Source organism: Chinchilla lanigera, unplaced genomic scaffold (assembly GCF_000276665.1).
Source record: "Chinchilla lanigera isolate Chin_1 unplaced genomic scaffold, ChiLan1.0 scaffold00102, whole genome shotgun sequence".
NCBI classification, from domain to species: domain Eukaryota; kingdom Metazoa; phylum Chordata; class Mammalia; order Rodentia; family Chinchillidae; genus Chinchilla; species Chinchilla lanigera.
This window is the reverse complement of record NW_004955503.1, coordinates 7,762,518-7,775,418: the sequence shown is the minus strand read 5'-3', so window position 1 is coordinate 7,775,418 and position 12,901 is coordinate 7,762,518.

Genomic DNA, 12,901 nt, shown 5'->3' with positions numbered 1-12,901 from the left:
TCTTTTGCAGTGAGTTAGTTATGGGTATACACAAATGTTACTGATTTTGTGTATGCATTTTGTATCCTACATTGCTGAAAGTTTATTAATTTTAATTATTTATTAATTTTTGGTGGAATTCTTTGAATTTTCTATGGAGCATTTCATGTCATCTACTGATAATGACAATTTGACTTCATCCTTTCTTATACATATCCTTTTTACATATTTGCCTTACCTGACTGGCTTGGCTAATGTTTTGAATACTATGTAGAACAGAAGTGGTGTTAGTGGGGATCCTTGTCTCATTTCTGGAGAAAGCTTTCAGTTTCTCCTCTTTCAATACGATGGTGGCTGTTGGTTTGTCATAAATGACTTATACAAGATGCAGGTAAGGTCCTTCTATACCTATTTTTTGAAAAAAATTTTTTTTTTTTTTTGGTTTTTCTCCGGTACCAGGAACCAAACTCACGACCTTGCACTTGCCAGGCAGGCGCTTTGCCGCTGAGCTAAATCCCCAGCCCCTGAAAATTTTTATCATGAAAAGAAGATGGATTTTGTCAAAAGGTTTTTCCTGCATTAATTTATATGATCACGTGTTTTTTGCTCTTGCTTCTGTTTATGTGATAGATTGCATTTATTCACTGGCAGATATTGAAATATTCTTGCAACCAGGGACAAAAACTACTTGGTCATGATATATGAATCTTTTGATTATGTGTGGTATTTTATTTGCCTATATCTCATTGATTATTTTTTCCTTCTCTATTCATTTAGGAAAAGACCTTTTGTTTTCTTTTTTAGTTGGATCTTTGTCTAGGTTTGGGAATAGAGTGATCCTGGTTTCCAAAAATAAATTTAGAGGCACTCTTTCCCTGTCAATTACTTGAAGATTTTGAGGGGTATGGGTGATATAGTGCCCTTAAAGCCTTTGTAGAATTCAGCAGTGGACCCATCTGGTCCTAGGCTTTTTGTAGTTGGTACATATTTATTACTGCCCCAGTTTCATTGGTTGTTATTGGATTGTTCAAAATTTTCATATCCTCTTGGTTTAGTTCTGGTAATTTTATGATTCTCAGAATCCTTTCATTTCTTCAAGGTTTTCCAAGTTCTTGCAATACTACTTTTCATAACAGTTACTATCATCTGAATTTTGATGGTGTCCATTGTGATTTCATATTTTTCATTTCAAATGGTATCGATGTGGGTCTTATGCCTCTTTCTTTTGGTAAATTTGGCCAAGAGTTTATCTATTTTGTTTATTCTTCCAAAAAGCCTACTCTTTGATTTGTTAATTCTTTGTATTGTTTTGTAAAATAGTGTTTTCATTAAATTCTACTTTGATCTTTATAATGTCACTCCTTACCTTTAGTTAGGGCTGGAATTGTTGTTTTTCAGGTATCTTAAAGTTTCCTATTAGGTTATTTATTTGAGCTTGCTCTGTTATATGAACATTGGTTGTGATAAGCTTCCCACTTAGGTCTGCTATCATTTTATCACATAGGTTCTGGTGTGTTGTTACTATGATTTTATAGCATAGGTTCTGGTGTGTTGTTCTGCTATGGTAATTTGTTCCAAGAAATTATTTAATTTCTTCTAGATTTTTTCTGTGTCCCATTGGGTGTTCAGGAGGTTTACTTTTTTTACATGTTTCTAAATTGATTGTGGTTTCTTGTATGGTTAATTTCTAGTTTCTTTGCACTCTGGTCTAATAGTGAACATGGCATGATTTCAGTTCTTTCAGATTTACTTAAGTAGGTCTTTTGGACTAGGAAGTGATCTATTTGGGGGCAGGTCCTATGTACTACTAAAAAATGTATACACTGCTGTGATAGGGTAAAATACCCTGTGGATATCTATTAAGTACATATGTTCAAGGTCATGGTTCAACTCTGATGTTTCTTTATTGATTTTTAGTTTAATTGATCTATTTCTTTGCAAATGTGGGGTATTAAGGTCACCTAGTAGGACTACATTAGTACTTATTTGATCTTTTTTTTCTTTTGGCCCAGCATCATTTGTTTCATGTAGATAGGTGCTTTAGTATTTGGTACATATGCACTCACAAGTTTTATCTCTTCTTGTTGATTATTCTCTTATCTAGTACATAGTGACTTTCTTTGTCTTTTCAGTTTAGCTTGAAGTGTACTTTGAAGGTAAAATTGCTACCCTTATTTTTTTCAGAGTCTTGATGTATGAAATATGGTTTTACATCCTTTGATTTTTAGTCTATGAATATCTTTTTGGTTTAGATGAGATTCTTGAAAGTAAAAGACTATTGGATTTTGTTTTTTGGTCCAGGCTACCTCTCTGTCTTTTAATTGGCAAGTTGAGGCCATTAACATTGAGAATTATTACTAAAAAGTGTTGATTTATTGGTTCCATGGCACTTTTTTGTTAATAACTCCTTCATTTTTCGTTCCCCTTTCTTGGTTTATCTGTTCACTTTGTTTGATGCATTAATGCCATCTAGATTTTTCTTTCTATTGGCTTCATTGTCTTTGTCTATGATGTTCCTGAATATTCTCTGGAGTGCTGGTTTATTCTTTGAAAATCTGCTGTGTTGTTTTTTCATGGAATTTTTTCATTTCTCCATCTCTTTCTTAAAAAAGTTTTGCAAGATATGTTAATCTGGGTTGGAATTTGTTTACTTTTAGGGCTTGAAATACTTTACTCCAAGCTTCTGGCTTTCAGAGATCATATTGAGAAGTCTGCTGAGATTCTATTAGGTTTACCACTGTATGTGACTTTTTCCTGTTCTCTGAGCAACTTAAAAAAATATTTTATTAGACATCTGGTATTTCAATTATTATTTGTCATATGGAGTTACTTTTTTCATCATGCCTGATATTCTGTAAGCCTCGCTGTTGTATGTTGAAACTGTTCCTCATACTTTAAATTTTCTATTGTAGTTTCTGTAAATAAATTTTTATTCCATGTGGTTCTATCTTTTGCTTCTTTCCAACTCCAATTAGCCTTTGATTGATCTTCTCAGTGTTGTCTAGTATTGTTGGATGAATTTTTCTCATTCTCTTAGCATTTTTAAGGCTTCTCTAAGTAATGTGTCAAAAAAATAAGTAATGTGTCATAACTTACATTTTATCTTCAATTTCAGAAATTCTGTCTTCATATTTATCTTTTCTGCAAATTATGAATTCTATACTATTTTTAAAGTCTGGTATTTAATACTTTTCCATGGATTATATATCTCTGATAAATTTATCATTCATGGATTTTTTTTAGTTTTTTTAAATTTTTTATTTTATGGAAAAATGTAAAACAAAATTTCATAACAAAATAATAGGAGAACAACATAGTTAATGCATTGCATATTATTACCTTTAAAGTAGTTACTTAGATTACAAAATATGGGCATGAAAGTTCCCCAATCAATATTAGCACAATCATTCCTTTTTTAATGAACTGAGGCACTAGTAGTATAACTAACTTGCAATTTTTCTTTTCCCTTCCTTCTTTTCCCCTTTTGCCCATTCTAGTTTCTTTTTACTTTTGAACAATTTCTCCCCATTTCACAGTATCACTGTACATTTTAGACCATACTTATTCTTTCAGTTACTTACACTATGGAAACAATACAATGTTTACACATGTGAGTCTGATTTATTTCACTTATGAGTATGGTCTCTAGTTGCATCCATTTACCTATAAAAGCCTTGAATTTATCTGTCTTTATAGCTGAGTAGTACTCCACTGTATAAAAAAATACCATATATTTTTATTCATTCCTCAGTTGGTGGGCATTTGGGTTCTTTCCAAGATTTAGCTATTATAAATTGTGTTGCTATAAACATGGGTGCATATATATCACTGTGGTATGATGTTTTTAATTGTTCTGTAAAAATACTGAGGAGAGGAATAGCTGGGTTGAGTAGTAGCTCTAATCTTACATTTTTTAGGAATCTCCACACTGATTTCCACAGTGGTTGTACCAGTCTACACACCCACTAACAGTGGACAAGTGTTCCTTTTTCCCTACAGCCCCTCCAGCATTTGTCATTGGTTGATTTTTTGATGATAGCTGTTCTTTCTGGAGTGAGATACAGTCTCAGCGTTCTTTTAATTTACATTTCTCAAATGACCAATGATGTTGAACATTTTTTCATGTATTTATTTACCATTTCTATTTCTTCATCTGAGAAGTGTATATTCATCTCAGATGACCATATTTGGATTGGATTGTTTTAAGTTTGGGGGCCTTAGTTTTTAATTCTTTATATGTCCTAGATAGAAGTTCTTTGTCTGAGGGACAGGTGGGTAAAATTTTTCCCAATACATAGGTTTTCATTTCATTCTGTTGGTGACTTCTTTTGATGTGCAAAAAACTTTTTAATATGATGAGATTCTAGTTGTTGATTCTTTGAAGTATTTCTTGTGCAGCTTGGTTTTTTTTTTTTTTTATGAACTCTGCCTACCCCTATGTCTTCAAGATTTCTACCTACTTTTTCTTGCAGTAGATTTAGTGTTTCTGTTTTAATATTTAGATCTTTGACCCATTTTGACCTTAGTTTAGTGAATGGTGATAGACATGGATCTACTTTTAGACTTTGAATTGTGGAAAGCCAGTTTTTCCAGCATTATTTATTAAAGAGGCTATCTTTCTTTCAGTGAACATGTTTGGTCCCTTTGTGAAATATAAGGTGGTTGAGTGTACTTGTAGTTGTGTCTGCATTTTCTAATCTCTTCCATTAATTCTCAGGTCTGCTTTTTTGCTAGTACCATGCTGATTTTATCACAGTAGCTTTGTAGTATAATTTCAAGTCAAGGATTGTGATGCCTCCTGCCTTGCCTTTGTTGCTCAGTGTTGCCTCTGCTATTCTAGGTCTCTTCTGGTTCTAGATGAATTTTCAGAATATTTTCTCTAGATCTGTGTGGTATGCTAATGGTATTTTGATCAGCATTGCATTAAATCTATGTATTAGTTTTGGGTATATGGTCATATTCACAATGCTGTTTCTTCCTATCAATGAGCAAGGTTATCCTTCCATTTTCTGAAATCCCCTTGGATTTAATAGTACTCTTTTTTCAGAGTACTATAATTTTGAATGTATAAATATTTTAGTTCCTTTGTTAGATTTATTCCTAAGTGTTTCATTTTTTTAAAGTGCATGCCTTTTTCATCATAGACATCAATATTAAAATCTTTTGGAAACCACTAACCTGGAGTATTAATGATCAGTCTTGCAATTTAGAGTACTCTCAGGCACAATGGCCTAGAAGACATTGAAATTTCTCTGAGTGAATTATATACTACACTCATCAAATGTTCCAGTCCACAGTTTGTAAATTCTGGAGTTGTCATAGACCAAAGCACATCTTATCAAATTTTACATGATGTGCAGCATATATAATTAATTCAGCAGTATCACAACCCTACATTATCAAATAAATTCATAATAAACTCTGTCATTAACATTGACTGTATAAGCCTAATATTAAAACTTGCAACCAAAATTTTTCATTGCCTGTAACAAATAGCTGCTCTAATTTACAAGATAATAACACTCTCAGTACATCAAAATGTTTTTAATAGTGAGTTAATTATTAAAATCAAATTAATAGAAGCTAGGTGTATTCAAGCTAATGATTATTAGGCATACTCAAACAGACAGCCTAATCCTATCAACCTTCACCTAATTATGCCCAACTGGACATGTTTTTAAGTAATTGCCCTCCAAACAAATCTAGCCAATACTAGTACCATTGGTGTCTTAGCTTCTTTTCTCATTGCTGAGGCAAAATATCCACACCCAAAGTTTAAGGATGAAAATTTGTTTAGCTCACAGTTTGTAGAGGTTTCAGTTCATAACTGACTGGCTCTGAGGCAGGGTGGCATGGCAGAGGGCATCAAAAAGGAGAAACGGTTCAGCCAAAATAGGGCGGGCAGAAGGCTGCAAACAACAAGAACAGATTCTTTCTGTCCCACTATATTGTATCCAGTCTACCTGTCCTTAGGACAGGTTGCTCTCATCTCAGGGTGGGGCACCCTTAATCCTACCCAGAACTATGCCAAACCAATCAGCGGTCTATTTTAACAATCATACACCCTGAATCCCAACATCATACACTGTAGATCAAGCCACCTCTCAAAAAGCCGCACCTATGACTGCATGAGGCTTTGGAGGGACATCTAGACACAAGCTATACTGGGCTGGGGATTGAGCTCAGCTGCACAGTGCCTGCCTGGCAAGCACAAGGTCGAGAGCTTGATTCCCAATACCGGAAAAAAAAAACAGAAAAAAAAAAAAATAGACACAAGCTACAACAATTGGTAATTTTAAACCCAGGTACACATTCCTCTAAATTTAAGTTCTAATTTCTCTACATTCTAATTTGAATAATATATTTCCAATTACAATGTCATCTGAATACTATTAGATTGAATTATATGTAATCACTACTTATATAGGTTGAAATGATAATTCCACACTTGATAATTTTTATTAAATTGGAATGTGCCTCAACAACATTCATGGCTTTTTCCTCACTGGAAGAGTGTAAATATGGTAGTTCAAATTGTCCACTTACTGCTTATTGAATGATAATTATTTTATTTCTTAGAAAGAGGTCATATGATGACAAAGGCAGTCTTTCAAGAACCTTCCAGTGGATGTAGAAGAAATCACATAGCCCAATCCACTTCATTCTCTGAAGGTGTTGTATGATATGTTTGGTCAAAAGTTGTCATTCAGGGGCTCAAAGTATGACTCACTCACGTGCTTCTCACTTAGCATATGCCCAGTCCCATTTTCAATTCCTAGCACAAAAGATAATTGTGATGCAAAAGTCTGGATTCTTTCCTGCCAGAGCAATAGTATAATCTGGTAATAAAGAGCATGAGTTTTAGAGACAGTTCAATCTTTGCCTCTATTAATTTCTAGATGTAAATTGTTTAATTTTTTGAATCTCTATTTCCTCATCTTCAAACTACTATCCCTAATAAGATTTTGTAAAACATTAAAATAGCCATAGAAACTTTTATAACATTTATTATTATTGCTCTTATCATTTTTATTTTTATCATTTCTGCTCCAGAATGATCTGGAGTCTACAACACTTCAGCTTGTATGCCAAGTATAAGGAAAAGGGAAGAATAGCTGACAAGCATATTGTCTCCATGGACAATAATCAACATGACACTTTCTAAATGAAAAGGAAGCCACAGCATTGATCTCAGACTGATAGAACAGTTCTGGGTGTTGATTCTGGTAACTCAGTTGATTCTGGTGTTGATTCCCCTTCTCAAGATACCATCTGACCTCCTGCAACATATAACACAGAGATTTCACACATCCAAGCAGATTGATTTAGAGTCATAAAACCCTTCTTGAGATTTTGATTTTATAGTCATCCAATGAATCAGTTCTAGATGTGTCTTTTAAAATGAAATAAAAATAGATTAAAGACATTTTTATGGATTGTTAGACCTTTGGGGGCCCATAAATCTAGGTCTGAAATGCACTTTTCCGTTTAGTATTCAGGATTGTCATGGTTACCTAATGTTTCACATGACTCACTAGCACACCTTGTTCTCCTATAAAGTACTATTTGCATTTCAAAGAAATCCACATGTTTAAAAATTTCCACCTGAAAACAATGGGGAAAATGGAAGTAAGGTCTAAAAAAGTTGAGACTTGAAATAGCAAAGTTACATATTCTGCAGGAACTTTTCAATAATAAAGGTTTTATTAGAACTATAAGGGCATAGCTTTAAAACAGACTTCACTGAACAAATTCAGTTTGACTACATAGAACATTTGCTCAGGAGTAATAGTTTTTCTTTTCCTTATCACAGCCAGTTCTATCATTAGCACAAAACTTAGTATGCATTCCTATTGATTTTTGTCACCGTTGTGGCCCACTGCTAAATAAACACAGCTTAAAGGCATCACAACTGTGGTGTGTACTTAAGGGTTTATTTTATAGTGTCTCCCAAATGTGATGGTATTATCACTGACCACTCTTTGCATAAAGTAAGTTGTGTTTTCTAATTGATCAATCATATTATATGTAGTTTGAATTATGAAAACATGTTTGTGAGAGAATGCTGGTACTGAATAAAAATAGCACATCAGATGGGACTTGGGATCTCTTGATATGTGGATATATTTTATAGATTCTTAGTTTGTATCTTATAATTTGCTATACCTATTTAATGATCTCAATATTAGAAAGCATAACTTTAATTATTAATGAAACTGGTTGGGGATAAGAGAGAGGACTAAACTGAATTACAGCATTATTTCTCAATATGTAATTATCTTATCTGGATATATTTTTTCATGAGAACACTTCTCTAATGACCTAAAACTCTGAAGGGTTTTGGCAAACAATTTTTATTATTTTTTTATCTCATCTGTGAAGTAGAGGAAGATTATTTCTGTTTAAACAGACAGGAATTTTTCCTCAATAAAAACAAGTTCTCCTGTTCTGAGAAACACCAATGAAAGATGAAGAAACAGGAATTACTAAAAAAAAAAAAATACTTGAGCCCTACTTTAAGTGTCTTAAACATGTGGCATACCCTAAACAAGTCATGGTATGCATTAGGCCCAAGAACTGCAACTTTAACAAGATTTCTTTTCCCCTACATAGCAGAAGCACCAGCACCATTAAGCTTGACATGAGTCTGCACTCTGGGACAATATGTTTCTTAGCAATAGCCCATGTGGAGAGACCTGTTTTCCTTATACCCTGGTTCCTCAAATTTGAAAAAAAAAAAATGTGAGGACCAAAGAACAAAACAAAATTTGTCATCCATATTAGCAACCAGTCTCCCTGTCACTCTTGTCTCCTATAGTCTATTCTAAACACATGCACATTTTTCCTTGTTCAAACTTTCATGGTGCTGAAAGTTTAAATTCTTCCAAGGTATCATCTTTTCCCAAAAGACCAGGATTACTACATGAACATAAGATTAATGAGTAGCAGAGTCCCTTTGCCTTGACAACCTCCCATCTCTACTTGGCCTATCTTGGATTGTATAGGTGAAAATACTTGCCTGTCTTTAGCAACTTCTCCACTAGTTTCAAGAAATTTGGAGATTTCATCTGCAGTCAGTTTGAACGTCTGCCAAAATCTATTCCAAATGAGTCTGAGCCGCACCTCCTACGTCTAAACTTCCTTCAACCTGTGTACCAGCTCTAGTATCATTACATGCAGAGCACACCTTCACTAGGTGCTAAATTGCTTATGCAGCCCTCCTCTGAAATTCATGCATGGGAATAGGTTTTATTCTAGTTAGAGAAAATACTAGCCTCTGAAGGAGAGTATTTCTGATACAACTACTAGTAGCTCAGTGAAGTTCAAGCACTCTCCTCTTTCCCTTTTGTTTACGGAAGACCTAAGCATTTCCTGCCAGACTCCACAAATGAAAAGACTTCTAAGCTAGTAATGTTGGACTTAAGTCTTCTTATGGCAGGTTAAGATATTCCTCCTTATTCTTTCCCACAGTAACTCAGCCTCCAAGGAAATATGGAGCTGGTACCTGAGTAAGAACCACTATCTGGACCAAGAGTATGGTGCCTAGATTCATGGTCATGTGAGGCCACATAACTAGCAAGTTGGGGCCCCAAATCTCTCCTCCCATTATTAGCAAAACAGAGGGCAACCCATCCCCATCCCTCCCTTCTTGCCTTCCTTCCCTCCACCACCATACAAGGTTCTGTCCATATTGTTCTTTTTTAGGTTTTGCACACAAAAGATATTGTCTTTCTCTGATTAGACGAAAAGGCAGCACCTTTTCAAATCTACCAACCATTTATACCTCTCTGGGAAATGGCCTCATGCTTCTCTCTGCTGCCTCTACTCTTTTCTTTGCATCACTGATATTCACCCCTGAAGTCCTGAAAATACCTGGAAAAGGCTGAGGGGTATAAAACAGGAAGTAGAGAGTAGGAATGGATTCTGTTACTTGTTAACACTGTTCTGTTCCTTTATTTTTTCATTATCCTGCAGTTTTTATTATTGGGAAATATAGTAGAATTATTCTCAGTTAAGAAAAAAGATTATTTTTTAAAGCTTATAACATGAACAATAATTGTCAAACTATAATGAGTTTTATACATGTCACTCAAAACTATCTTAATGCCTTCTACATCTTGTTAAATGACAACATCCTGACTTTGCTAATTACTTACTTGGCAGTTAACAAATCTGGTATTGTGTGATAACTAACTAGGATTTATTTCTGGGGTGCAAAAGTGGTTCAGTGTTGTGAAGCCACTTAGCCAAGTATTCAACACATATATTGAGCACCTATTACATTCCCTGCATTGTTCTGCATGACATGCTTAGCAGTGAACAAAGGAGACTAAATCTCTAGTTGGTGGTCCATATTTCTAATGAAAGAAGTAATCAATCATCAAAATAGATAGTACAGAGTTTGTGATAAGTTTAAAAAGAGATTAAAAGAGCACATGTATTAGTCAGTTTTACTGTTACTGAGACACAATACCTAATGCCCACAATTCTGAGGAGAAAAGGTATAATTTAGCAAATGGTCTCAGGAGATTCAGTACATGGTTACCAGGCACCAAAGCAGAAATCTCATGGTGGAAAAACATGGCAAAAGCTGTTCACCATAGTTCCTGGTAGCCAGAAAACAGAACAGTGCCAAAGAAGAACAAGCTAGGGACCATATGTAGTACTCAAGGTCATGCTTCTTTGACCCATCCAGACACCCAGGAGTGTTCTTTACTAATCTACTGCACATTTCTTAGTCTAATGAAGTTGACAAACCAGGATTAAAAATCACAGCAAGAAAAGAAAACATTGGGCCTGGAATATAGCTCAGTGGCATAAGCGCTTGCTTGGCAAGCCCGAGGTCATGAGTTCAATTCCCTGTACCAAAAAAAGAGAAAAGAAAATACCAAGTCAAGATAGGTTGAACTTTTAGAAACAGTGATCAGGGAAGGACTCACTATAAATATCAGCTTGACAAAGACCTAAAGTCAGTGAGAAATGTTTGATGACATCTGTGAAAAGAACATCCCAGGCAGGAGGACAAGCAAATGCAAAGGCTTTGTGAGGGGAAAGTGTCCAGTATGTTCAGAAACATTAAGGAAGTCAAGGTGACTGGAGAGAGATAGCAATAGAAGATGAGGCAGCATTGGAATAAGGTTGAACGGGGTAGAGCCTTGCCAGTTGTAATAAAGGCATTTCTTTTCCCTCTAAACAACACAGGAAGGGGTTGGAAAGTTTGAACAAGGAAAAATGTGCATGTGTTTAGAATAGACTATAGGAGACAAGAGTGACAGGGAGACTGGTTTCTCTGTATCATCTATTATAACAGTTAACCTACCAAAAAAACCTTATAATCAAAGCATCTGATAAAATAAGTCAGGCATTCTTAATTTTATTTATGTTTTATTGGTACAGGTTTGCAGTATATGATGACTACATTCACTGTGAGTAGTTGCTACATGTACATAAGACATTTAATTCTTTTTCATCTTTTACCCCTCCCCCCTCCATCCCTCCTCCCTTCATCTCTTTTAAGAAAAAGCGATAAGTTAAACTTCACTTATATAGTAAAGAATTATATGTAATTTGACCAGTTATTCTTGGATGAATTAAATTAAACATAAAAAATTATCCTTTTCCTGATTAAGAATGCATCAGCTAATCCTAGCACTCAGGCGACTGAAGCAGGGGGATCACTGTGAGTTCAAGACCAGCATGAATTACAGTGAGACCCTCTCACTCTCAAAAGAAAGAATACAACAGCCATTCTCTGACCGGGAAAATTCATCGCTCCTTATTGGCTATCAAGACCACATAATTTATAATTGGCCTTCACTCACTGATAATGTTTCTGTATAGTACCTTTTTTAGCACTGGTAAAGTAAATCAAAAATAACCTTGAAAAAATGAACATATCAGTAAATGTTATACTAAATTATCATACAAAAATAGGCATTCCTGCTGACTTCAAGAACAAGATGGAGAGGCTTGCAGTGAAGTCCTGGTCAAATGCAAAAATGAAAAGAGAAAGATCCACAAATATTGAAAAAGAAGAAATGAAAAATACAGTTTTCAGAAAATTACATACAATTTATACCCATACAATAAAAAATATCACCTGAAAACTACTAGAATTAATAAGACAGGACACAGAATTTGACACATATAAAATAAATATGCAATAGTAGAATATTTTTTTTAAACAAAAAACTTTCTATCAGAAAGTATTAGAAGAAATAATTATTATGTATCAGAAAGTATTAGAAGAAATAATTATTGTGTATTTAAAAAAGAAGAAATACCATTTCACCCACATAGACTACATTGAATACCTAAGAAAATCCTAGCAAGTAATATGAACTACTTATCTGAAAGAATTTATTAAATTTGATTAACAAACATAAAAATATAATCCAGCAAAGCAAAGTTTACATATCATATTCCTGAAGAAAAATCTCAATTTTAGGATGTTAATGCTTCTTAAGTTAATCTGAAGATTTACTGCAACTATAATACAAATCTCAATGTATATTTTTGTTATTGTTGGTCAATTTGGAATTTGATTAACAAGCATGGTTTGTGGGTTGTATCTAGATGTGGTCTCCAAACCTCATGCAGTCATAAGTGGGGCATTTCAAAGGTGACTAGATTAGGATGTGTGAATGTAGATTTAGGATGTAATATCGGCATTAAGGGTATGGATAATGGAATCCCCATAGTGAATATGGGTGGAACAAATCAATATACTTGCAGCCTGGATGGAATATAAAGGGACAAAAAGATGGCACACCTGCTGTTGCTGCTTGCTGCTTGCTGCTTGCTGCTTTGGCTGTTTGCTACTTTCCTGCCTGCCTCACCATGGAATTTTTTTCCTCTGTGATGTCCATCTGCCCTGCCACCTTGCTTTGGAACCAGCTGACTATGGAATGAAACCTCTATA